This window comes from Neovison vison, chromosome 3 (genome assembly GCF_020171115.1).
Source record: "Neovison vison isolate M4711 chromosome 3, ASM_NN_V1, whole genome shotgun sequence".
In the NCBI taxonomy this organism is placed as follows: domain Eukaryota; kingdom Metazoa; phylum Chordata; class Mammalia; order Carnivora; family Mustelidae; genus Neogale; species Neogale vison.
Window position 1 is genome coordinate 173471129 of NC_058093.1, and position 27269 is coordinate 173498397.

At 45.5% G+C, this 27269-nt stretch overlaps 1 protein-coding gene across 1 annotated transcript in view; it reads right to left on the reverse strand.

Annotated features, from left to right (window-relative positions):
* Window positions 1-27269, reverse strand: part of COLEC12 (collectin subfamily member 12) — a 189934-nt gene that overhangs the window by 41657 nt on the left and 121008 nt on the right. The gene's annotated exons all lie outside the window — the stretch shown is intronic.

The following is a 27269-nucleotide window of genomic DNA, read 5'->3' on the forward strand; positions in this document are numbered from 1 at the left end:
TGTCCCTTGATGTCTGTTTCAGCGGTGTGCTTGAGCTAGTTCCTACTGGCTTATAATAACCAACTGTTACATTTGTAGGAATTTGGGGAGCTGGTTGTCAAATTGTTGGGAACCTAAAATCAGCCCCGGAGAGAGTATTTATACCATGGAAATGGACGACCGCCACATACTATGACCCCGCCCCCATACACACTGTTTTACCATGCCCCTGGCTGTAATGCTCTATAACCTATAGCAGAAAAATAGGTAATTTTATGATTAAAATGCTCAGTATATAATATTTTTGGATATAGTATATATATAGAAAACAGACACTGACACTTACTTAAATTATCACAGTGATTTGAATAACAATTAGGAAACTAAAAAAAAAAAGGACATTTTTGATGAGACGAGGTAAATTTTGACTGCTCACTATTCAATTTTTTGAAAAACATTCTAGCCTAAGTGGTAAACCACTATCACTTCCACAAGTGACTCCAGAAACTAACCTATAAAAAGGGAACTTTCCGTCACACTGATTAGAAACACAGAAGACAGAGACTGTGGACATTTTAATGTGAAAATCACATTGTAAGGAAGATCGGGAGATCCCTTATTTTCCTATGTACATTTTACTAATAGCGTCTCACAGGAGCAACAGCACATAAAGGACTGATCTCCTATAATTGTGCTCAATAACTTTTGATGGGTAAGTCGTGAGGATTAAGCCACAGCGAAAGTTCCCCCCTTTCAGTTTATAATTTTACGCATGGTGCCCTTCTTCAGTGAAAAGAGTTCTTCAGCTGTGTTTAATGCAATATGATGAGAGAAACAGCAAAGAACAATGACTCCAATTTAATTTTCAGGGTTTAACCAATCTCTCTGGTGTTCTGAGCTACAAACTCAAGGGGGCCCTTCCTTCACTCCATCTGTTCCATGATTTAGTGCAGTGGTTCTCAAACTCTGGGGTGCATCAGACTTGTCAGAACACAGCCTTTCTACCTCAAGAGGTCTGGGAAGGTGCCTGAGAATTTGGATTTCTAACAAGTTCCCAGGGGATGCGGACATTGCTGGTCTGGCCGCCATGCTTGAGAACAGTACTTCTCAAACTGCAAAGTGCTTATAAAACACACTGTGAAATGCAAATTTCTGATTTAGTAGGTCTGAGGCAGAAGCTAAGATTCTGCATTTCTCCCAAAGTCCAGAAGATGCCTCATTAGAGAAACACATTTTGAAGAGCTAAAGCTTATTGAGAAGATGGTCATGCTGGATCAACCTTTGGTTAGCCAGCCCTCTGAAGGTAAAGCTGTAAAATCTGACTCAAACAGACCAAGAGTAAATCAACTTCTCTGGATCGGTTTTCCCATTTCTTTTACTCTATTTCCTTTCCGTCCTTCTTTAATTGCCCTTTGGATGTCTCAGCACCACCTCCCTATCCAATACCATCCCCACCAAACCAGAACTTCAACTTCCACCCTAAATACTACCATTATCCCAATCCCCCACTCCAAGACACCTTCGAGTTTTCTCTTATATTCTTTAATTCACTCAGTTGCCAGGCCCTGCTAATCTTCCGGTGAGACATTTTTATCACAGTCATCTCCTCTGTAGGTTAATCTGGTACTGTCTATGCTCTACCAGATTCTGAGCCAGGTGCTTTCCATACGGCATCTTTATTCACAAGCACCCTTCAAGGAGGCATGGCAGTGACAGCTGCAATGATATCCCACAGACACCATAGGCAGGATCCAAACTTGGATTGGACTGACTTTAAGCACCATGCTCTCTCCGCTCTGCCATGGTGACTCTCTCTGGTCATCCCTTCCTTTCTACTTCACTACCATGGTCCTCAGTGAGAACTTTTCAGCTCAGTGGGAGCTTCGTCTTCCACTCCCACTGGAATCTAGCCTCACCCTGTACTCAGATCCTGCTATCCTCACGACAGTGCCAAAGAGAAAAAAAAAAAAAACACTTTAACAACTCCTCCTTAAATAATGAACACACACACACACACACACACACACACATACACACACCCATCAGCTCTTAGACTCTCTATAATCTGGCAGCTTAAAATGAAACAAAGACTCCTTACATCAGTCAGAGTGAAACTATTTTTGGAACTGGGATTGGGGGGAAGTATAAGTAGACCCACAAACATGCCACATCTCCTGTCCAGAACCCAGAAACTTGCTTTGGTGGCAACAGTAAGCACAGAAGGATGATAGACGCAGCGACATTAGACTGAACTCCCTTGGAAAAGACTGGCTGACACTTTTGTGGTTGACGTGGGGGTGGGGGGGTTACCTTCCTTTTGGATTTTAGGACGGTAGGTGGGTGAATTATTTATGTCTCTCTAGGGCGATTTCTTGCATTCCATTAGAAGAGCCTCAGAAGATTTGGTCACAGGGGAGGTTAGGGTCGATAAGAGAATCTCGGGTGAGAAAGCTGCTTGGAGGTCATCTGGTCAAGCGTCATTGTGTTATTGATGGGGAAAGTGAGGTCAGTGAGGCAAAGCAAATCCTAAGCCACGCGTCTGCCCTCTCAGGGTGAAGGTCCTTCCCTTCCACTCTGCCGTGTGTGCTGCTGTTGGGTTTGCCGCTGGACCTCCTGGGCATGCGGTCTTCATGCAGATTGCTTGAGGACAGTTGTCACTGGTTCATATTCTGAAGAGCAGGGTCACTTCCTCGCGATGTGCCTTTCTCGTTGCTGACTGTATCAAGCATTTAATCAATATCAGATGGCACCGCCTGGCCTCCCTTTCCACTTGACACACGTTCTGTGTCTTGTTTCTTCTCTCCCCAGAGACTTATTTTTAATAAGAATTCTGTTTTATCTTTCCCTCTCTGCCCTCCGCTGGGAGGACATCTGGCCAAACATACAGATGCCTACTACAAAGAGATCCTGCTGGCTCACGAAGCTGGGGGACCCCCTCCTCCGTGAACCTAGATGGTCACAAAAAAACATTCGAGAGAGATATCCCCCTGTTCCCCGCCTTTGTACTGTTTGTTTTCTCAGCATTACTTTCCAGAGACTGGGGGCTTTGTTCCTGTGGGCCGGGGTGGGGTGGTGGGAAGGGCAAGGGAATCAACCTGCAGGCTGCTGCGGATAAGACATTCCCGCTCAGGAAGTGAAGCAGTCTTGCCCCTTACCGGGAGACTTCATGTATCAAAAATCCTGGCCCGAATAGCACATTTGCAATTCAGCACGCCACAGACAGAACGCGCCTGAAGGATCCCTGCTTCTGGAACGCGCCTGAAGGATCCCTGCTTCTGCATTGGTTATCCCTCTCAAACTCTCTCCCATTGAACTGGAGTCTTGGCTCATGTTTTAAATGCATTTTCTAGTGTCCAAGTATTTATTATGCAAAAAAAAAAAAAAACAGAAAAGAAAAGAAAAAGAAAAAAGGAGAAAGAAAGTCTGGGGGCCCAGTGAAATCAGAATCACTCTGGTTAACTCCTTGGGTATTCCACGGAAGTTCAGAATAGGCTGACAATTCGGTCCCCAGGGCTCAAACTCCGGGTTCCTCGGGTTGCCCTGTTTCCAATAACACATGTTTAGAGTAAGAAGAGTGGGGGCCGGGTGGGGCCACCGATCAGGGGGCAGCGGTTAGCTGGTTGGAGAGAATAATTGAAATACTATAGGAATGACAGTGCAAAGGGCCAGAAGAATTCACCAGCAGAGAATTCCTTTCTGCTGTGGTTCTCCATAAAAAGCCCTCCCAAGTGCTGCGGTCCAGGCTCCAATCCAGTCTGTTTTTCCAATCTTTTTGGAGAACAAAAGTGTCTCTTTCCTTCACTATCGTATTTCTCGGCCATCACTGAAGGATCGCTTGTCTTTTGATATGGACTCATGCTGATCCGTCCCCTTTCCTGTCAGGGGAAGCCTGGCACGGTGGGCAAGTGTGGGACACTCCTGGTCTGTCTGAATTATCACAAATGTCTACAGAGCTCAGTGGTGTTGCCGTAAAGATCATGTTACTGGAGAGAAGCTTCAAAAAGCTGGTGGGTTGCAAAATCCAGAAAACCACAGGTTTTGATCTGAGATTTGCAGTGACCTTTTCATGTGGTTTTTTTATAGTTATTAATCTATTGCATGGTGGCATATATTCCCATAAGCCCACGAGAATGATTTGGCTCTAACAGTAAAACTGATGATTCAAATAAATTCCTATAATTAAACTGCCCTTAAAGGCAACAACATAGTAAGAGTTAACAACCTGGTTAGTTATTTGGATGTTATGTAATATCACTAGAACAAAAGTTAAATATATAAAATACTTTAACCCACAAATAATTAATTTTTCCTTATTATAAAGGCCATTTGCTAAATGACAGAATATGGATTTAGTTAGCAACAATTTTTTTTTATTAATCAGCAATTTAGTTGCCCAAATATTAATCTCAGCCGTGGACACCTCATTAGGCCAAGTTTCCTAAACGATGTGGAGAAGTATGAAAACAGAAGCAGGACAAGACCCAGGAATGAAATAACTTTCTGCACAAAATAAATGAAGCCTCATTGAATCCCTGTATTCATAAAAGTGTCCTCAAATCAGAAAAATTATTTGGAAAAGAGTTTTAGGAGTCTGAAATCTTCAGCACTCATTCTGAGCTTATATTAATAACTTGCACAGTCAACAAGGGTATAGTTTTTTTTCATCAAAACATTTATATATGGCAGTCAGTTCTAGTTTGATATTTAATGTTCAAAGAAGAGTATGTAGTATTTGTTTACAATTTATCATTTATACCCTGCCTACTGAAAAGAATTATAGGCAAAAGCCAGATACAATGAGCCACTCAGAATATACATATAGAGTCTCCCAGAATATATAGTGTCTCAACAGAACACCATTATTTTTGGTTTTTATAAGAAGAAATCCTTTATTATATCAACTGTACACAAATGCTTTCAATTCTGAGGGAAGGAATCCTTGCTCCTCGGGGAGCTCAAGCATTACATCCCCAACAGTTGTCTCTCCTCGCTGGCCCCCTTCCTCTTGGCTCTGTTCCTATTCATTTTATTCTAGGGACACAGCGTGAACTGTCAACAATCCTGATGATATATTTCAGCAGCTCTGACTGCTTCATTATCTGGTACTACCAAACAATGTCCTTCTGTGATTAGGCACTGAGCCTTTTAATGGAAAGGACTTACGAACATGCAGCCCCAGCTCAGGCCATCAGAGTCTGTTGTATAACTGAGCTGGACACGGACACTGCGCAGGTATCTGAGGAAGGCCACTGGACGTTTGCTTAGTGGGTGGGAGTCTGCCGCGAATGCAACAGGAACTGCTGGGGATGGCTGCTGGTCCTGAGGCCCTGAGAGGTGCCAGGCATCTTCTCCTGGTTATTTACAATGCCTTCAACGATTCTGCAAAGTAGGAAAGCTGGCCCTCATTTTATAGACTTTAGGAAGGTGCCCGTGAAAGAGGTTGACTCTCCAAGCCAGTAAGTGTCTGAGCTGTAAGATGAACTTGGGGGGTTATCACATGCTGCTTCTCCAAGCTTACTGACTTCCAGAAGTGGAAAGCGAAACAAAGCAAGATTAAGGATGCCTAACAAGATAAACCATAGAAAGCTGACAGGTTAGACTTCTAGAAGTATTCTGTCAAAATAAAGGGGTACAGAAACATCTTTTCAAACATGGATAGAAGATGCCTTTCTCAGAAATGAGCAGTAAAATTCAGTCTCCAGTAAGTTTAACTATTACAGGCCAGGGGCTTCTACAGGCTGTAATTTCTGACTATTCTGTGGTGACATACTGAGCAGCAAGTTAATTCCACCCTAAATAAATGCTCATTATCTCTGTTAGAGGTCAGGATTGTCTTGGAGGTTGGCTGGTAAGGTCTCTTAGCCCTTTAGGAGAATCATCCCCCAATGGCGATGGAATTTTTGGAATGGGGTAGGCTGGGAAGAGAAAGATAGTTTTATAATTTCAAGGCAAACTATGAGACATGCAGGGGGCTTGCATGGTTTAAGTCCAAAACCAAAACAAGTTTGTTGTTCCTATTGAGGTTTCTTCCGAGCTTCTAATATGTGATATAGTAGCCACAAAAGCCAGTGTCCAATGGCTCATTCATCTGTGGATGGTGGTCCTTACCTCCAGAAGTTGGGTGAGATAAGACAGTGGAAAGAAGGCAATGAAAGAAGGATTTATTAAATGGCGATTAAAAACATTAATTTATCTCTAGCCTCTTATACCCCCTCAAACAAAAAATTCTGCCTGGAGTACACTGGCAAAAACTTCTTACAAACACCAGCTTGAGCCCATGTTTCAGAAAACCAAGGTCATTCTCCACTGCCACAGTAAGGCCCAGGTGGCTCACAGCAGATTCCAAGATGCACAGCAGCTGGCATCCTCTAACTACGCAGATTCGAAGAACCTCAGCACTAGGAAGAAAATCGGCTGTCATCTTGGCCAACATCCATCTTCTAGTGAGGAAACTACAGTCCAGTGAACTTCACGGTCTTCCCCACTCACACATGAGCCAGGCCTGGCTTTCGGCTTCCCGGTTCCTGATTCTCCTCTGGAATTCTTTTTTTTTTTTTTTTTTAAAGATTATTTATTTATTTATTTGACAGAGAAAGATTACAAGTAGACAGAGAGGCAGGCAGAGAGAGAGAGAGGAGGAAGCAGGCACCCTGCCAAGCAGAGAGCCCGATGCGGGACTCGATCCCAGGACCCTGAGATCATGACCTGAGCCGAAGGCAGCGGCTTAACCCACTGAGCCACCCAGGCGCCCCCTCCTCTGGAATTCTAATTTAGGTCCTGAACCCTGCCCACTTTACCATGCTTCTTTCTTGGTCCATCCCATTATTCATGTATTCAAGAAATAAGTATGGAGGGGTGCCTGGATGGCTCAGTTGGTTAAGTGTCTGCCTTCAGCTCAAGTTATGGTCTCAGGGTTTTGGAATTAAGTCCCGCATGGGGCTCCCTACTTGGAGGGGAGTCTGCTTCTCCCTCTCCCTTTGCTGTTCCCTCTGCCAAAAATAAATAAATTTTTTTAAAAAAGGAAAGAAATAAATATGGAGCACCTACTATGTACAAAGCACTCGGTATAATGGTCAGCAAAACAGACAATAATCTTGGTCCCTGTGGAACTTACACTCCAGTAGGAGGCTATGGAAGGGTATAAGGAGGTGATAAAACACTTTGGAGAACAATAAAGCCAGAAATAGGCAAAGAGCATGTGGGAGAGGTGGTGGACGGCAATTTTAATACAGTGGTCAGAGGAGGCTTCCGAGAGTAAAGCAGAAGCAAAAGCTTGGGGGAGTGTGGGAAAGAGCCCCAGGATACCCACGCGGAGCTCACACTAGGTCTGCTTAGTCCTTTCCCAGGTCTTGAGATTTGCCCTCCTTCTCCCCACAACAGTTTTCCTCCCCGTGAAAGACTTCTTTTGAAACTTTTGCTCACCCATCTCCTCCTCAATGAATCCTGTCCTAACATCAGCCACGTCCCAAGCCCAGCTGCGCCTGAACCCTTTAGTACCTGTGTGATTCACACTGGATAAATCTAGGTATGTGTGTGAGTGTGCGCGTGTGCGCGCACACGCACGTGTGCGTGTGTGTTTTAAAGGCCGTCTGCATGGCCACTGCATTGCAGTGGTGTGGGAATTTTATTTCTCTGCACTATTGCTTTTGCATTTCTCTAAACACACCAGGGAGTTCTCTAGAACTCTACATGTCAAGCAGTTTAACGAGTCCATGACTGCAGTGACGTAGATCCCAGCAGGGGGAATCACAGGCTCTGTCACTCCCTCAGGGACCGTGTCGCACACACGTTGGAAGCAGCGTGCCTCCACCAGCTCTCGGATGCCTGGAACTCACGACCTTCCCTCCCACCTTTGGGTCCAGCTTTCTAGGAGATGAGGGACATGCTCATCTGTCTTGTTGTCCGGGGGTAGGTGTCCTGGGAGAGCATTCAGCTCTGAGGCCCGACAGTCAAAATGCAGACACTTGCAGGGAACCCCTGTCCTCCCAAATGATCAGGTACCCACCACCTGAAGGGAAGAGTTTTCTGTTCACCTCAGGACGTGGGGAGTGTAATAGGGTTTACTAACCCTGGGAACGCAAGGCATTCTTTATACCCTGGCCCAGCCCACAGCGAACCCCAAGATCTAAAGCAGGAGGGCAGCATTTCTACACTTTCTGTCCATTAGCCCTTGTAAAACTAAATCCGACAGGGCCAAGATGACAAATGTAAACCCACAATTCAACACCCGCCTTGAATGCTGTTGCTTTAAAAAGTGTTCTTTGGGGGCAGCTGAGGAGCTAATATCAGGATGAGGGGAACCCTGCTGAGCTGGCGGTAGGGGGGCAAGTCGCAGTTAATGATAGTGTGTTCGCTGTTTACCACCGAAACAGTGTTGGGACATGTGGAAATTATGTGTGGGGCAGGTGCTGGCAGAAAGAGACTAATCGACGCTCTCTCACATACCTACTTGGTCTCTTTAAACCAACAGAACTAGTGTTTTGATGGGGGAAAAAAGAGCCTCCATGTAAATGAAAATATCAATCAGCCTGACAGACATTCCTCATTCCTTTGTGAATAGGTTTTTTTTACTTTCTTCAAGTGAAGACTATAGTTGAGGACACTTAAATTAAGGGAAAAGGGAGCCAAGACGGAGCAGCAGATTTTACTGTCGGTGTTTTAAAGTAATTATCTGCTCTGCGCTGAATGTAGCCTCCGTTCTCAACTGTGATGAGAAATGGGTCAATCAGCTTGAAATGACCCACATGAGGAAATGCTGGCAAATAAATAATGAGGGAAGTGGGAGGGGTCTATTTTAGGGACAACGGCCCAGCAGTGAGAGGAGTGAGGTCCCCAGGTTCCGTGAAGAGCCCCCTGTTCACCAGCTTCTTATTCATACTTGTTATTAAGTCTGGACAAAGGACGGAGAGAGGAAGAAATGTTTCCATGGGGCAGGCAGCTACGGTTGTGGAGGCCAAAGGAATATAAAAATGGAAACCTGATACACAACAAGAAGGCATGTGACCGAATTATAATTGAATAGAAAGTAAATGGGAAAAGGTATGCTTATTAAAATTTTCCATGACTTCATAAAAAATTCATAGAGGACAGAGTTAAATTTAGAAAATGATCTAAAACTGAAATAACTAGATAAAAATGGATAAATGCACATATTTGTATAGACACACACACCTGCAAACAAAGTGATTTCCTTGACAGTAAGAGAGGTTTAAAAAATAGATTTCTAGGGGCGCCTGGGTGGCTCAGTGGGTTGAGCCGCTGCCTTCGGCTCAGGTCATGATCCCAGGGTCCTGGGATCGAGTCCCACATGGGGCTCTCTGCTCAGCTGCTTCCCTCTCTCTCTCTCTGCCTGCCTCTCTGTCTACTTGTGGTCTCTGTCTGTCAAATAAACAAAATAAAAAAAAATAGATTTCTAAGTCATCACTCAAATTCACAGTTTCCCAGATTCCTCAGGGATGTGCTGGGACCAAGTGACGCTGACGAGTAAGAACCAAGTGTTTGTATCTCTTCGCAACTCCATGTTCAGTGACTTTCCATTGGCAGCTTGGAACTGTCACGCCAGGAGTATTTACACCAAAGAAATCAGCAAATGCTACAAAAATCAGGGCTTTTGCCTCCCGGAGGCCCACCTCTCAACCTGTTGCAACTGACCCACCCCATTTAAACAAATCAAACAGCTCCGTCCATATGGCATAATCGCAAGAGAAGTTCAGGGTCACTGGACAGGGTGAAGGCTATGCTGGACCTTTGTCATTCCTTTTCTCTCCCTCAGGGTTACAGAGATCATATGGGCATTCTTAATAGTGCTATTTGTGCACATTAAATGTTTTGGAATTAAAAAGTTCCAGGGACACTTAATATACTCCAAATTCACATCTCTGTAGGGTGTGATCATCTTAGATTCCTGGTGAAACTGACAACGTTCGGGGCTCAGGTCCCATGTGTCTGTTAATGTCATACCACGGATATAAGTTTGACTTAACTCTGACCGATCGCCCTGGAAGTGAATTTCCCTCTTGCTTGGGGGATGATGTACAGAGGACTGGCCTGATCTGTTACCTGCATGAAGTTAGTATGGCAAAGTTAGGAACACAGATGAATCAGCCTAAGGACAGGCAGTGGTGGAGAACACACGCAGATTCAGAGGAAGGAATCACCATGGAGGAAGAGATTTCAAGTGAAGTGAAGCCTCAGTCTGGAAGATATTCTCTTTACCTCCTACATTCATGCAGGGATTAAAACTCCAGCTGCCAGACAGAAAAAATTCAGAGTCCAAAGGAGTACAAGACCTTGGTACATTCATGAAATGTACAAATTTCTGACAGCAGCAACCAGACCTGGAGACAGAAACGGGAAAACATCAGAAATATACCAGCGGAGTTGCCAACAGTGGAGGCAAAATACCTTTTGAGCTTGACCTCTTGTAGCAGAAAACTGCACAGTCTGGTCCAGGCCACATTAGCTCTGGTCTACTATTCAGTGGAGATAAGAGATGCAGAAGATAAATACACAATTTCACCAATATGAACTTCTTAGTTGATACAATCACTTAATTCTATTTCATGCTCAAAGAAATGCGTCTTATTGCTAAATGGCCAAACAGCTTCTTTTTTTTTTTTTTTTTTTTTTTTAAAGATTTTATTTATTTGACAGAGAGAGATCACAAGTAGGCAGAGAGGCAGGCAGAGAGAGAGAGAGGAGGAGGAGGAAGCAGGCTCCCTGCTGAGCAGAGAGCCCGATGCGGGACTCGATCCCAGGACCCTGAGATCATGACCTGAGCCGAAGGCAGCGGCTTAACCCACTGAGCCACCCAGGCGCCCCAAGAACTGTTTGTCTGGATTGGCTACTTCACAATGGGATGCTAGGCATGGATGCAGCTCAGCAGACCAAGGACACACACCCCTTCTAGAGCAGGGTCTAAGCAGGGCTTTTCCTTCCTGGGCCAGCAAAACTTCCCCAGGAAGTCTTGGAAGTGTTGGAAATGCTCTCATCCTATTGCTGACAGGTGGGCAGTGTGATCTTGCAATTAAGACAGTGCTGTTTCATTCCTCTCACAACATGCATGGCCCTCAAGAGGCACTAAAAAAGAAGGATTCAGTCATTGACAAAGCATCTATTCCTAAATGAGGAATCAAATCAAGTCTGGACTTAATAACCCCAGCTACTACACAATGTTCCTTCCTGCCAGAAAGTAGTTGTGTTATGGCAGCAAAGCTAGTAAAGACAACCGACCACCTGTAAATACAGTCCACCGGTTGCCCTGAAACAATCCGTCACTTTATACAGCACTTAGGGGAGACAACACCTAATAAACAACACCTAGTAAAGCACAGGAACATATACTCCAGTAAAAGGAAAAATCCCACCTACAACTGTGGTTATGACAGTGCTTATAAAATTAGAAGCACTAATTTACTAGGGTATACAGAGCCCCCAATGACTATGTGATTGTAGATTTACTCAATTCTATCTATGGGACTACGACAGAGAAGTAAATCTTCTCGGCTTTGAGCTTGGTGGGAAGATCCGACAGTTTCCGCTCTTGCTCACTGCCCAGACGGACGTCACGAGGGGCACAAACCACCTGTGAGAAATGTTCACTTTAGTGGGGCCAGGAGAGTCAGGGCCTCAGGGAGGGCTCTTTCTTTCAAAGGCCTCGGCTGTACAGGCCTCAGGGAGGATGGAAAGGCTCTCAGAGCAGGGGAAAAGAAATACCCACCCCCATTTTTTTTTTCTTTTCTTTTTTAGGAGAGCAAAGATTTGTGATTATCTAGAAACAACATAAGAAAGGGGAGAGCTGTGGCAACAGGGAAAGGAAAATAAGCCACAACAGGCCTTGGGAAGGACAGCATAAGGAAGGCTGCCACCACTGAGTGCTCTGTGGCCCAGCCACCTGGGAGACTCTGAATGGGAAGGTCTGTGCTTCACGCCCTGGGACACGAAGCTGACAGAGATAATTTCTGTTGATAACGAACAGTGGGTTCTCGAGAGTAAAGGGAAAACAAACTAGTGCACGAAACAAGTGGTGTAACATTACTTGGGACATCAGGGGCACAACGAAGCAAGTCTGTTCGGTAAAGAAAGGAACACCAGTCTCGCTCCTGCTGCTACAGCGTGGGACTTTCTCCCAAATGGCCAATACCACGGCTTGAGATCTAGCAGCATACCTGTCCTCAGAGCAGGGCGAGACGTCGGCTTCCACGCAGCTCCCTCCCACCCCACCCCACTGACCCATGGCCACGTGGCCTCAGGTGGTCCCCAACCTGGGACCCAAACATGGTGGCTCAGCACAGACGCCAGACGCCACCCATCTGGGGTGCTATGTCGAGACAACGAAGGTATTCTCTCTTGGTAGATGCGACTCAGAGTCCTGCCTCAACCTCAATGCCTCTCCCTCCTCCTTTCCTTATGAAACAATGAAATTGAAGAGACCAAACCGACTTGGCTTATTTTTCCTGCACTATCCCATTTCTAGTAAGTCAAGCACCATGGTTCTGAGTCCCTGTGCCCCTGCTGGGAGGGGTGTTCATGCAGAAGTGGATATAAAACAGTTTCCCAGCTGCATCATTCTGGAGGATGCACCTGACACCGGGTGAGGCAAGGGTGTACCTCAAGCCACTTTCTGCCAAGGGGACATGGAAATGTACTGATTGCTCACACAGAGGAGATCCAGGTTTTGGTCTGATCTTTTAGCAAACAGGTTAAACCTCCTCCCGTCTGTCCAGGAAACACAGAGGACAGCTCAGTAGCAAAAGATACTGAATGCCTCTGAGAGACTGGTATCGTTAAAATAATTGGACAAGGAGGCTGTCAGACTGAGGTGGCTCACTCGTCCTGGTGGCCCACAGGAGCAAACCAAAACCTAAGTCTGTAAATGCCTCTAGGTTACAGAATCGACATCTAAGGACAGCCAGCCACACAAGAGGCAACAACTAGCCTAAGCATCAGCTAATCAATTGATGTCCTTTCCTTGCTGCTGGGCACCTTCTCCAGAGAAGTCTCTCCCCTGGCTCCTGTCGTTGGAGTGTTTCTAACTACTGCTGATTTGTCACTGTCCTGATTTGAATAGACGTCTGCTTCAGCCCTCAAAAAAATTTTTTTTAAGATTTTATTTATTTATTTGACACACACAGAGAGATCACAAGTACGCAGAGAGGCAGGCAGAGAGAGAGGAGGAAGGAGGCTCCCTGCTGAGCAGAGAGCGCAACGACGGACTCGATCCAAGGACCCCGAGATCATGACCTGAGCCGAAGGCAGAGGCTCAACCCCCTGAGCCACCTAGGTGCCCCAGTCCTCAAAATTCTTAATATGCCCCAGTTTATCTTCTAACAGTATATAGTCAGGTTAGAGAGGAACAGAGGCTAGGGCTCCCCTGTGGCCAGGACAAAAACTGAAATGTTGCCCGTGCTGGGGGACAGAAACACAGACTGAACCCGTAGCAAGTATCCTTGTCATAGTTCTCCTCTTAAAATTTCCATCTTGATAAACAATGTGAAATTTCTATGCAACTGAAGAACAAAATACACAGACTTCTGTTTCATAATTTGTAGGGCGGATCTTTTCTACTTATAAAATATGAGCTTATTGCATTTGATCATGTTTCTATCATATTTGATCATAGCCCTACTTCTTCCCTACCACAGTGATAAACAGGGGAGGGGGCCCTGCGGACGCTTCTGACCCTGACGTGAGAGGCAGACGTCGCTTCGGTCCGTTGACACTAAACAGCGGGGGAAGGGGCAGTGGGGACATATGGAAGCAGATTCAGACAGGACCAGAACTATTTCCTTAGCCGCAATGATGAAGGGTTTTTTTACCAGTTCCTTTAGTGAGGAAGAACTGGAACCTGATATCAAAACCCACTGTATGTCCTTTATAGTTTATTGTATATAATTACGTACCATAAACTGTGCGGGCTTTGCATTCCAGGGCGTGGGATCAGTCATTCTCAACAAATCCTTTTGTTGACTTCTCTAAGTCCTGGTTAGGAACCCCTGGAGGGCTTCTCTGAGCTGGGCCCCGTGGACTAATGTGTCCCCAGGATGCACTGAATCCCACCTTCAGGTACTCTGCAGATGCACACCCTGCGTCTGGAACCCAAACGTGTCTGCAGGTGCCAGCATGGCTTCAGAAACGTCTCTTTCCAGCACTGACTGCTGCAAAGTCACTAGGCTTCCCTGTTAAGTTGTTCTCTTTGTTCGCCTCTGCAGCTGGGACCTCATCCTGTATGTGAGCCCTGTTCCACGAAGGACCAGAGGGGATGGTGGGGGAAGGGTTCTTCCAAACACTTAAGGCCTAGGTTGTTGTTTTAAACGATTTGGCTCATGAGCATGTCTGTAAAGCATTGCTAAAATTGGAGGTGTTTCAAAGGCAATGAGGAGCATATGAGAATAAGTGATCTAATACAGCCAGGGAATTCCTAGCAGTTTAGTCACTGAGCAAAAGGAGGCAAAACAGACCCTGTGTGACAGAACACCTGATGCCCTCAAAAATACATTCCATGCCTTCTAAGAGACTACTACTTCTCTTTCTGTCTTGGAAACCCTACAAGTAACGTTTGTTAAATAGAGATATTACAGATTCTTAATATTAGGAAGCTAGGCCCCTTCTTCAAAATGTATACATTGTCACCTGGTTGCATATAGGTTAACTCACTAGCATATCCAAGGTTGCAGATATGGCTTGCAGTTGTGATGAAGCCATTCTAGGAAGAAGCAGCTAGAAAGTCATGACCTCTCCCCAGAAAGATGCACCCAGACATATATTTGGACTTTACTTCAGGAGATCTCTGGGCTCTAGAAGCTCAGAATCTGTGATGCCTAGCCACTCACAGGAACATCAGGATATCATAATCCTCTCCCAAAGGAATTTACAGGGGCTAGTGAGTTCTTGGATACAGAGGGAGCAAGTCCATGGACAAACATCTCCTTTGTCATCCTTGCTTTCCATTGGTTGCCCTGGTTGCCTGGCCAAGGTAATATTTATCTGTGAGTCCCTGGGCCGATAACTAATGCAAATGGAACACACATCACGAATCACAAGTGTAGACCACAGGCGTCTACGCAGCAACTTTAGTAGCATCCTCAAGACAATCCAATGCGGAGAGGCAGCAAAGTATGAAATCATCCAGAAGCGAGGAGGCCGGACGCAGATACAGGGGAAGCTGGGGAAAGTTCATCTGTTGTTAAAATCAATAAGTACGATGTTGACTGTGGAGGCCCAGATGTCCTGTTAAGTAATGTCCTAGTTAAACAGTCTCAAAAAGTTGGCAAATGTCCTTGTGGGAACCAACAGCAGGGGCAGCAGCTGTAGTGAATGAATCAGAAGTGTGCTTTCTACGCATCTGCTTCAACTTGATCATGCCCCTCGTCTACTCAAGCCCTTCTGGTAGCTTCTCTTCTCACCGAGACACGGAGCTGAGGCCCATGAAGCCCCATACAGTCCACCCTACCCTGACCTCTCTGACCTCATGTGCTCTCCCCTCTGCTCCTTCAGCTCCAGCCACACTGGTCTCGCCGCACCCTGGATACACCAGACACGCTGCTAGAGGACCTTCACACCTGCCTTTTCCTCTGTCTAGGACTCTCTTTCTCCTGGATATCTTCATAGCTTCCCTCGCCTTCCCCCACGCCACCATTTTCTGAAAAAGCATTTACTCAAATACTGTCTTGTCAGAGAGGCTCTCCCTGATCATTCTTTTGGAAAATGACAACACGACTCTCCCCCACTTCCCAACCCTGTTTCATTTCTCTCCACAGCACTAAGCACCATTTATCACATTATTTATTTTACTTCTCTTCTGTCTTTCCTCAAAAAGAACGTAGGTTTCACATGGGCAGAGATCTCTGTCAGTTGCCACTCGCCACTGAATCCCCAGGGGCTAGCACATGGCCGGCCTGGTGCCCAGCCCATGGGGCTGTTGAGAAGATTAAATGAGTTACTACATGTAAGACACCTCACACCACACAGCATATGATAGGAATTAAAGAAATGTTGGCTATTAAAAAAAAAAAAAAAAAAAGAAATGTTGGCTATTATTCTGAATTCTGTTTTAAACTTCACGACAACCTAATGAGTAGTTACTACCACGCCATTTTACAGATCAGGAGACTGAAGTTCAGAATAACTCCCCTGAGGTGACATATTAGTAGTTGGCAGAACCAGGATTCAGACCCAGATCTGACTTTCGGTTCTGTGCACTCATTCCCTTCCCTCTGCTTTCTAAGTCCTGGGATAGCAGAGGGGGCAGAGATCCATTCGTTCCGGAACAAGCCCAATCCCTCAGAAGGCTCCAACCCCAGGGTTTTGTGGGGGCAGGGAATAGAGTTTCCAGGATCCAGAGACCTTAGAGCTACGTGAATCTGAAATGGCATGTGGCATTCTGTTTACTTCCTCACTTCACCAAAAAAATGTAATCGAGCCTGCCAATTAAAAAATGTTTTCATGACCCCAGAAAATCCATGTATTGGAGACATTTACTTTAAACAGTCATTCTACCATAACAGGAAAAAGAGGTAGAGCAGAGGCCTTTATTATAACAGCTGCTTTCATACCCCAAACAAGGTTTGGCTGTTTTTGGCAGGTTGTACTGTACTCGTGTTGGCAAGAAGCGGATGGACTGCGTGAGTTTCCTTTCAAAAGATCATTTTGCTTCCTCAGAGAAACCCATGACTGGACTATCTAGTGTGAATTGCAGATGTTTGTTCCTCCTTTGCTCCTCGGTCCCCTCCTGGGGCTTCCAGCCTGCCGAGGCCTAGATGGGGCACGAGCCTGTAGAGCAGAAAGAGTGTGGGCTTTGGAATGGTGAAGGTCTTGGTTAGAATCCAGTGTTTCCTTTCTTGGCAGTGCAGCTCTCGGAGACGTGGTGTCCCCAGCCACAGGGCTGTATGAGGACTAAGTAGGGCAGACGCTCCTCCTAGCTAATTACCAGGTACCCCTGGCAGCGATTATTGCAACGTAGTTATTACTGTGACTTTAGGTGGCTAGAGGCTTGAGTCCCCATTTCTTCTGAGGGTTCTCCTGAGAGATTCCGTTGTACAAAATGCACACAGCAGAGGATGTAAAATCCAACTCCTTTCCTGGGGCTTTTTAGAGTCACTCTTTAGAGTGACTTATTAGCATCCCCACTTCAAACCTACAAGGTGGGTGAGAAATGACACAAGGATAGATATCAGGACCTCCCCTTGCCCCCACAAAGATCACTGCTCTTGAGTTCCAAAAGGGGAGGAAGAGGCAGGGATAGAAGGGGACCTGATGATCCTGATGATGGCCTGGAGGGTAGGGCTTCACTGGATTTTAAACTGGAAATCCTACAGGAAGTAAAGGGCTCCTGGCTCCCAGAACCAGGGCTGTGCTGGGCTGTGCCTCTTGCGACACCGGAGTACACAGCACACAGCCAAAACCATTTCAATGCTAATGGTTTCCAGATGGCAGGAGAGCAACCAGCACACGATGCACTCAGCACAAGTGAGCCCAAGGGATCTGATGCCCATCAGTCCTGCTCGTGGCCCAAACTCATAAGAACCCATGTGAGTCAGAACTGGACCCCCAGCAAACTTGGAAGCCCTAGCTGGACAGCACCCGCTGCTGTATCCCAGTAAGTTACAGACTCCTGTGTTCCACAGAGTATCAGTCAGCACAGAAGCCACCTCCCTCCAACGTCCAGGAATGCCTGCTCCCCAGCATCCAAGTCTGAGACCCGAACACAGCATAGGTCTTGCTGCGCAAAGGAAACGAGCTTCGCCAAGTATTTGGGAGATGTGTGCTGGGCTGGGTTTTTGGACCCACGCTGGAGAGGAGGGAATCTTTGGCCACTGCTGGCAATTTTGAAGACCTATTTTTGACTTCAAAGGCCTTTAATCCTCTGTCCATTCAGAGCCTGAACTTGGAGCCTTTGCCTTTCAAAGAAAGACTGGGGAAGCCAGTGAGCGGCACTGGGAACTTCCAGCTCCCCCCCCCACCCCCCGCAAGCTGGCCACATTTAAGTCCTCCTGAGTTCCAGCCTCAGGAACTCAGGGGTTGGGAAAAAGTAGGTGGGGGGTGGCTATGCTCCTTCCCCACTGAGACGGCAGCGGGCGGGGGGGGGGTAGTTTAATTCATATGTCAAAAAATCCCATACTCCAGTACCTGTTCAACCAGAAGGAAAGACCCTGTACAATTTCAGCCTCAACCCCGTATCTAGGTGTGATAGTCCACATATTTAATCAGCGCTCTGGCATGGGCACTGATCAGCCAGAAGGGATATACCATGGTGCTCCCCCTGCTGAGCACCAGCCCTGCCTACGTCCTGACAGAGACGTTTTAAAAATACCATGGCAATTACTTGTGGGTGGAATATCCCGGAGCAGCCCACACACTTTCCGCTGTTGACACAGAGCTCTCACTGCCTGGAGCCCTTCCTGGAGGGCACCCCGCTCCATGGAAGCCCGGCCACACAGTGCTGATGGGACCTTAGAAGATGGACTCCATGCCCCAGTTGTGAATGAAAAACAAGTTCTGTTACAAAAGTAGACAGATGAATGGCTATTTTAAGTTGTTCCACTGTTTGGGGAAAGTGGCTGCAAGGACAGGTGCCAGGGCTTGAAGAATATTCTTCCATTCCTGTCCAACTGTGTAAAAACCCTAAGAGTACCGCTTTGCGAACCCAAAGACTCATCCAGCCACCACAGATCCTTCAGCAGAAGACCAGCATGGAGTCCTGAAGGGCATGGCTCGTGAGGGAGAAAGAATGAAGCAAAGGGCACCCAGTCCCCACCTTCCAGAAACTTACAATCCAAGTCTTTGCAATTTTTGTCATAGTTTTAGATAACTAGCTCCTTCCACGCAGCAGCCGGTACTGCTCTCCGTGAGGAAATTCTGAGTGCCGTATTTGGTTTTGTCCTTTCAAGACTCTTCTGACACGGTGTGTTTCTTCCCAGTCTATTCTCCCTTCTCGTTTCACTCCTCGATTGCTACCTCTCAGTTCTCACCTTTCCTTTCCTTCTTCCCCCATAGCCAGCTCTCTGCAGCAGACCCTTTGATTCTTAGCAGTTCCATGTCCTTCTTCTGGTTCTTTCTTTCCGACAGTGCCTTCCACAACCTTCCCCCAGGACTGCCTGACTGTGGAAGAACTCTGAGTGCCCCTGACTGAGGATGGAGTGGGGCAAGGTGGAAATGTGCAGGATGGTTTCCACCACCATGCCCACATCCACCCAGAGCTGCCCAGACTAGTCATTCTTTCTCACAACATAGATCCTCCCTGGGAGAAAAAGTTAGAACATGCAACCCAAAAATTTTGGAAAAGGAAAAAAAAAAAAAAGAAAAAAAAGGGGGTTGGAATTGGAGGGGAAAAGGAAGAAATGAAAGGAATAAAGAGCAGAAGAGAAAGACTCAACTTCAGAGTGATCACATTGAACTCAGGTCAAAGTTCAAAATACTAAAACTGTTTCTAATCTTCCACTAAGTAGCAACCTCTCAGTGCCTCTGACAAGTGATTTAAGGGAAGTGGTCTGTTCCCAAGGGGGCCCATGAATCTCCATGCATGATGGTTCGATCAAGAGAGTCTGGAGTCACACAGTTGGGAAGGTGGCAACGCAAAGGTCAGAAGTACAAGGGAGGAGTTCATTCATCAACCATGACAGGCGGGCATGTCCAGGATGGCGCAAAGGACAGGAGCCATCTGGTAGCTTTGCTTGCAAGACCAGATTAAGAAAGTACCAGCCCAGAAACCACAAAGGAGAAGACGAAGCTATATTTCCGGAAGAAAAAGCAAAGATTTCTACCCAAAGCTGAGGTAAGAGCTTTATTTATTTTTTTTCCAATGATGAAGAAAGAATCCTACTTCCCTCTGATTTGAATTATTTTTAGCATACATGCCTCAGCTTTGATGCCCAACACGTCTGGCCATGTCTCTCTTCCCCTGCCTGAAATTTTTCAGTAGCTTCCCAGTGCCTGTATAAAACACAACCTCCACTGCATGGCTCCTAAAGGCCTTCATGAAGGGACCTCCGCCCAACACTTCCTGTCTTCTTCCTGCATTCTTAGCTCAGACTTCAGAGGACTCGGGCCTTCCAGAATACACTAACACCGTCTCCTGCTTTTCCCTCTGTTTGGAACACCTTCTCCTGTTTGCCAGCCTGCCTGTCTGCCTGCCCAAATTTTACTCATCCTCTATAACCCATCTCAAAACTCCAGCTCCTTTGGGAATCCTGACTTCTACAGGGTTCCCTCTCCTGGCACTTGAATGCCATCCCATTACATTAATTATCTTTTACTGTAATCCAGACTAGAACTGTACCTTCCATCTTCTTGCAACCAGTGCCTCGCACACAGCAATTTCCCCAGATGTGTTCAGACTACTCAGATGATCATTTGTTTGCATTCTATATGTATACATATCTATCTCTCTCTCTCACACACACACACACACACACACACAATGTCATCACCTCATCACCTCCTGGGTCTCTAGGATTGTGGGATCTAGGTTAGGACACTGGTTAGAAGTTAGGGCCCCAAGGTTGAGATGGATGTGAAGAACAGAGTGAGTCATACATCAGAAATCAAGTTAGAAGCCTAGAAATGAACGGCTTCAAGTGCTTAGATGTTTCCTATCCACAGGCCCCAGCTTTCCACTCAGGCAGAATATATGTATGTTTGCAGAGAGAGGGTGGCTAGAGCAAAGTGAGTGAGAGCAGAGAGGGGTACAGGGTCTTGTGCAGAGTCTCTCTCCTGGTCCCTTTCCAGCCTCCTAGGCAGTGGTTCCAGCCCCTGGCTAGTGGTTCCATACAAAGAGTCATTTATTATTTCCACCCATTTAAATTTCATTTTTAATTAGCCCTTTCCCAAAGAACCACAAAATGTCCAAGGTGCTGAGGTAAGCAGTTGAGACGTTTATAAGTGTCAAAGCCAGTGGAGCCAGACTCAGAGAAAGGCAGATAAATGCAAGGGACCCCTTGCATTCCAAAACATGTGCAGAAAAGTGCAGAAGTCAGTATTTATGGATGGAGGAATTTTTGAAATAGTCCATTGCACTGAGACATAATTCTGCTCCAAGACCTCAATTTTCACTAAGTCTGGCATGGAACGGACAAACAAAGAACCATCTAGATACTTAAACTCAAAAGTTCTGTAGTTCTGAAATTTGGTCTAGTTTGTGTTCCACTAAAATTGTTTGCCTCTCATCAGGAAAATAATTGCTGGATTAGCAAATGTCAAGAATGGGCATGTTAAACAAGCATACCAGGTCTGTGATCTTCTAGAGATCTTTAAAAAAAAAAAACTAAACAAAAACCAAAAACCAAACCAAAACAAAACAAACAAACAAACAAACAAACAAAAAACAAGGCAAAAAGCCACTGCCACCCCAGGGGAGACAGGAGCTTTGCTAGGAATTAGCAATACACTGCTATAATAATCTGTAACATGCTCATGCTGGAGTTGGAGTAGTGTAGTCACAATACAACCAGGTAGGCAGCAGGTTAAACAGGCATTGCAGATAGCCAGAAGATGAAATATTATTTCTAGGGCAAAATGTATCTTTAAAATGATCAAACATCTGCTTTACAAATCACCCTTCCTGTTCCAAATTAGGAACCACCTGTATAAATCACTCAGACACACTGATGAAAAATAAATCCCCCTTTTCTTTCTACTTTTCATGCACAGAGTCAGGGATATAGGATCAATTAGTTTCTCCAGGGTATGGTCTGTTGTACTACTTTACATAGCACGTTGCTCAAAGGCAGGTAGAATGTCTCCTAAGCATTCTGCATTCCATCACAGTGGAGCAGGTTTTCCTAACTTAGCCAATGCATGCTGTGCACAAAAAGGACTCAGAAAGACCGAAAGCCTGCAACTCTGGGGTGAACCCAACACAGTGAAATTCAACATCCTTAGCAGGATGGTGTAGGAGGGAAAGGCATGACACACATTTCCATCCCGACACCCCACTTATTAGTGCTTTGCCCTTCTGAGCATCAGCTTCCTCATCTATAACACGGCCGTCCTCATGTGCACATCACAGAATTTTTGGACAGATTAAGTGAAACCATACATTTACAATGATTATGGTCAATGTGGTACATATTGGGTCAAAGCATCACAGTTGCTTCCTCTTCTTTCCTTGTAAAATGCAACTACCTTTTTGGGGTGTCTGTCCGCCCACAGAGGGCACACTTCTTCTCCATGTAGCACGTTCTACAAGCCAGTCCCCACATAAGAAATCTATGGTTTTCTAGTACCGCCTGTGGGAAAGTCCACGACTGAGAAACTCATTGTGGCGGTACACCTAAGCCACATCCACCGACCTTGCCTTTATCAGTGAAAGTGAATTTTTTAATTTAAAAAAAAAAAAGATTGTCAAAATATAAGATAGGGGTAATGGCTTAGGAGGTAGCATGAGGAGGAGATGACTAGGAGTCTTTTTTTTTTTTAAAGATTTTATTTATTTATTTGACAGAGAGAGAGAGATCACAAGTAGACAGAGAAAGAGGCAGAGGGAAGGGGGGAAGCAGGCTCCCCACTGAGCAGAGAGGCCAGCGCGGGGCTCGATAACCCAGAACCCTTAGATCATGACCTTAGCCGAAGGCAGAGGCTTAACCCACTGAGCCACCCAGGCACCCCGACTAGGAGTCTTTTTTAGGTGAACAGCAAATTCACAATATGTGAGTGCTCTCCTGCAGCGAATGTGAAGAATACAGTGCTGCAGAGGCAGAGAGAGGGGCGGTATCTCAGGAGGGGGATGATGCACCCCCACCTCCCGACTCCCCAGATGCCTTGTCATAACATCCAGAGAGAAAAAATATCTGCTAGAAACACGATAAAACGTGAAACAGAAACACCATGAGCTCACCTAGATCAGCTGTGAAACTTAAGTTATGATTATATTGGTTTTGTATCAACGTAAAATAATTCAAGATGAAAGCCTAAAAGCCAAATAAGAAGTACTAGTTCCAGTGTAAGGAGAGACCTGCCAGTCCGACAAAAGGTTGCAGCTTCTCCTCCATCCTAACCGCCCTCCCCATTCCTTCTCTACACTCAAACCATGCAGCCAGCAATGCCTCTGATTGGTAAAGACTAGAAATAGCGGTACTCAGCCTCCATTGCCTTTGACGTACCCCAGAAGCCTGGACAAATCTTGACCCCGGGTCAGTGAAGTCCAGGGGACTCCAACATGTAGCCAAGGTTGAGAACAACTGCTCCAGAAGGCTGGTCCCCCTTGAACCCAGGGGATGGTACCAGAGAGAGTCGGGAGCCTGCTCAAAGGGCAGTGACCAGGATAGTGACATAAGGACAACTGGCAAGGGACATGGAGATGAGGAAAGTACACTCAGGGAGGTATAATCAACACTTAAAATACCTGAAGCCCTGTCAAGTGTCAGAAGAAATTGTTTTGCTCTCCCTGCATGGCTACTACAAGGATGGGAACTAGAGGGAAACGGGTTTCAGCTCCATCTCAGGAAGAACTTTGTTTTTTGTTTTTTTTTTTAAAGATTTTTATTTATTTATTTGACAGAGACAGATCACAAGTTGGCAGAGAGGCAGGCAGAGAGAGAGAGGAGGAAGCAGGCTCCCTGCTGAGCAGAGAGCCCGATGCGGGACTCGATCCCAGGACCCTGAGATCATGACCTGAGCCGAAGGCAGCAGCTTAACCCACTGAGCCACCCAGGCGCCCCTCAGGAAGAACTTTCTTAAGAGAACTCTTTAAAGACGAGGAGACCTCGAGGGAACTCACAACCTACAGCTGAACGCGTACAAGCGCAGACCCCACTGGCGGGAGGCCCCACTGGGCAGAGATCCATAAGGGGGAATCAGGCACTGGGTGGAGAATTGGACTGAACCCTTCTCAGGTCGGTTCCGCTCTGTGATTCCTGGGGCTCGATGCGAGTGATGGACGAAACTGCAAACTTTCCCCAACAAAGAAAACATGTTTGTTCTAACTCAGGAAAACAAATCCATCATAAACCTTGCCAAACAGAGAAACAAGAGTGGGCTGGGATGGCAGAATAAAGGCATGACGACTGGTAAAGCCATGACGACCGAAATGCTCCAAAGTTCTTTCCACAATATCGTACAGTTCATTAGAACAATTCAAAATGCAGCAGTGAAAGGCTGCTCTGCTGCATGGCCTCACCGGCCGCTCTCCGGGAGCTATCTGCTGATTTAAGAAGGCAGACACTCTGGAGGAGCCCCCTGCTGTTTATATGGTTGTCCAAGTTAATTATCCCTATATTTGCAGATGAAGAGAATGGTAATCTGTTTATCTAGGTCAAATATTTGGAGCTGCCTCTGTCCCTTGATAGTTGTACAAAAATACATAGTGTTGTCCTCTTGGGCATTATAAGAAAAGATCAGGTTAAAAAAATAGCATCCACTTCTTTATAGGTTTAACACAGTAAGCCCCTATTTGTGAAGTAGCCTAATTAGACCTAACTCTAAACAATGAGTTTATAATGGGATTTAAAAAAGAAAGAAAGAAAGAAAGAAAGAAAGAAAGAAATTTTGAATTCATGCCATATTTTTGTCTTGAGTTTATGGATGTTTCCCCATAGAGATAATGAAAAACTGACCTCTGGCCTCTGTAACCATTCCTAAGAGTAGTAACTTCCACTGCATAAGGAAAAATAAATGCACAGCGCTACCACAGACAGCTGATAAGGTGCTGGTATCAGTTACCAGAACAGAGAAGGGTGCTGCAGTGGAGGCAGAAACTTTATATGTCGCAAGGTATGTGGGAAGGATGTGATTTAAGACGCAAACTAAAATCTCTGGAGGACTAGGTGTTTCCTAAAGGCATCTACCAGCTGTCCTTTAAGGTCAATTTCATTTTGGATCAAGTCAGTCAGAGTAAGCTGGGGACAGAGTTAGGGTGGGTATGTCCACCTTTGAGAAACTTACAACAGGAAATCTGCTGTGGTTGGGGTGGGGAGAAGACCAGGCTTGGTTTGGTCCTACAGGAAGGAACCTTCAGAGGACTGAGGGTCACTGAGCAGCCAAAGTTACAAGTTCCCATCCAACCACGTCCCTTTGAGCTACTTTTCTGTACTAACTACATCCAGTGTACCTAACATTATTACACGCAAGGCATCTATCTAATCAATGTGGGCACGCGGCAATGACAGGAAGATGAAGACATGCTTGCTGCCCTCTTGGAATCTCAGAAGCATGATGCTGTAAGACCGCCATCCTCAAAGTGCTGTCTGCACCAGCAACACCAGCATCACCTGGAAGCTTTGTAGAACCTCAGGACTCTCCCCAGACCTGTTGAATCAGACTCTCATCTTAGCAAGATCTTTAGGTGATTCCTTTGCCTCATTAAAGTTGAGGAGCACTTTAGTAAGAGATCTTAGAGTTAATACCCTCTCATGTAAAAATTAAAAAAAAATTAAGATTATTTTTTTAGAGCAGTTTTAGGTTTGCAGCAAAATTGAGGGGAAGCTACAGAGATTTCCCATGTACTTCCTGCAACCCCCTCAACTTGTACAGCCGCCCCCATTATCCCCACCCCCTACCCACCAGAGTGGCACATTTGTTACAGGTGACGCACCTACGTGAACACATCATAATGGCCCAAAGTCTGCAGTTCACATGAGAGTTCATTCCTGATGTGGAAAATTCTGTGGGTTTAGACAAATGCATAATGATGTGTATCTACCTTTATGGCATTACATGGAGAGTTTATTGCCCTAAAAAACGCTGTGCTCCATGTGTTCATCCCTCCCTCCCTCACAACCCCTGACAACCTCTGACATTTTTACTGTCTCCATAGTTTTGCCTTTTCTAGAATGTCACATAGTTGTATTCATACCGTATGTAGCCTTTTCATCCTGGCTTCCTTCACTTAATAGTATATATTTATGTCTCTTCCATGTGTTTTCATGGCTTGATAGCTCCTTTCTTTTTAGTGCTGAATTATACTCCATAATCTAGATCCCTACAGTTTATCCATTCATCTACTGAAGGACATCTTGGTTGCTTACAAGTTTTGTCAATGATGAATAAAGCTGCTACAAACATCTGTGCACAGGTTTTATGTGGACATAAGTTTTCATCTCCTTTGGGTAAATGCCAAAGTTTATGATTGCTGGATTGTACAGTAAGAGTATATTTAGTTTTTGCAAGAACGACCTTCCATTTCTTAGCTACAAAGCTGAGGCCCAGAGAAGTTCAATGACTTGTCCAAATTCAAGCCATAAATTCATGGCAGCCAGGTCTACAACAATCATTTCGTGATGTTTCATTGGGAAGCATATGCTCTTAGATATGATGAATGGATATGGGAACTAGGGAGACCTGAATGTGGAAGCTCTGTGCCTCAGTTTCCTCATCTATGGACACTAACATGCTAATATTTCTCCCTAATTATGTGTGGTTATGAAGATTTAACAAAATAACACACCTTCAGGAGCTCAAGCTACACAAAAACTGTAAGTCCTGAAAAGTTTTTGTCCCTACTGGCACCTTGTAGGGGCACAGAGCCTCTGGAAGGGGTCAGGTGCACACCTGACTGAGGCCTGAGGGGCTCTCCACGTGCTGAGGAGTTTTGTTGAGCCAGAATGGAGAACTACTTCATCTACTGAAAGGTGGGGTGCCACACTGCTGTCCATGTTCTCTAGACTGTTGTCCAAGCTTTATATAGATCCCTGGATGTTTCCAGTCCTGTTTTCTAACACAGTGACATGCTCACTTTTGGCAGCTTAATTGGTAGAGCTGTCAGCACAGCTGCCTTTTATTGCCAATAAACTTGGGTCTCTCTGAGCTGTGGTCTTAATTATTTGTTATTTCTTTTTCCAAGGGGGATAACGTACGCCCTTCTTTAAGACGGCGTTTTCTTGCATCAGGACAAGAAACTGAAGAATGCACTGAGGAATTTAGCATATGGCAGTACCTGGGAGTCACTAGGAGAAAAAGCAATAAACTAGCAGAAACTGGAGTGGCCTTATATCGATCTTTTTCCTTGCTTTTCTTACTCCTCTCATGCCCCTTTCTCATCCACCCAACTCCCAAAACCCATGCTTAATGGCAAGAGACAGAGAAACATCTGCTTCTGGTCTAAGCCTCATGATAAAATTTCCACCAGCATAATACCATGATTTCCCTCTCCCCACTTAGGAAAGGGTTGAAGGCTTTTATGCTGTAGTGCAATCCCCCAGTGATGTTTTTCTATGCCGCATTTGAGAACTGATCAATCTCTCATAGCACCACTGATTCAGACACAACCATAGATGACTGTATTTCTACTTAAAAATAAAAAAATGTACCCTAAGAAAACTGAGAAACTCTGTTGACAGTATTTACAGACATAGGCAAAA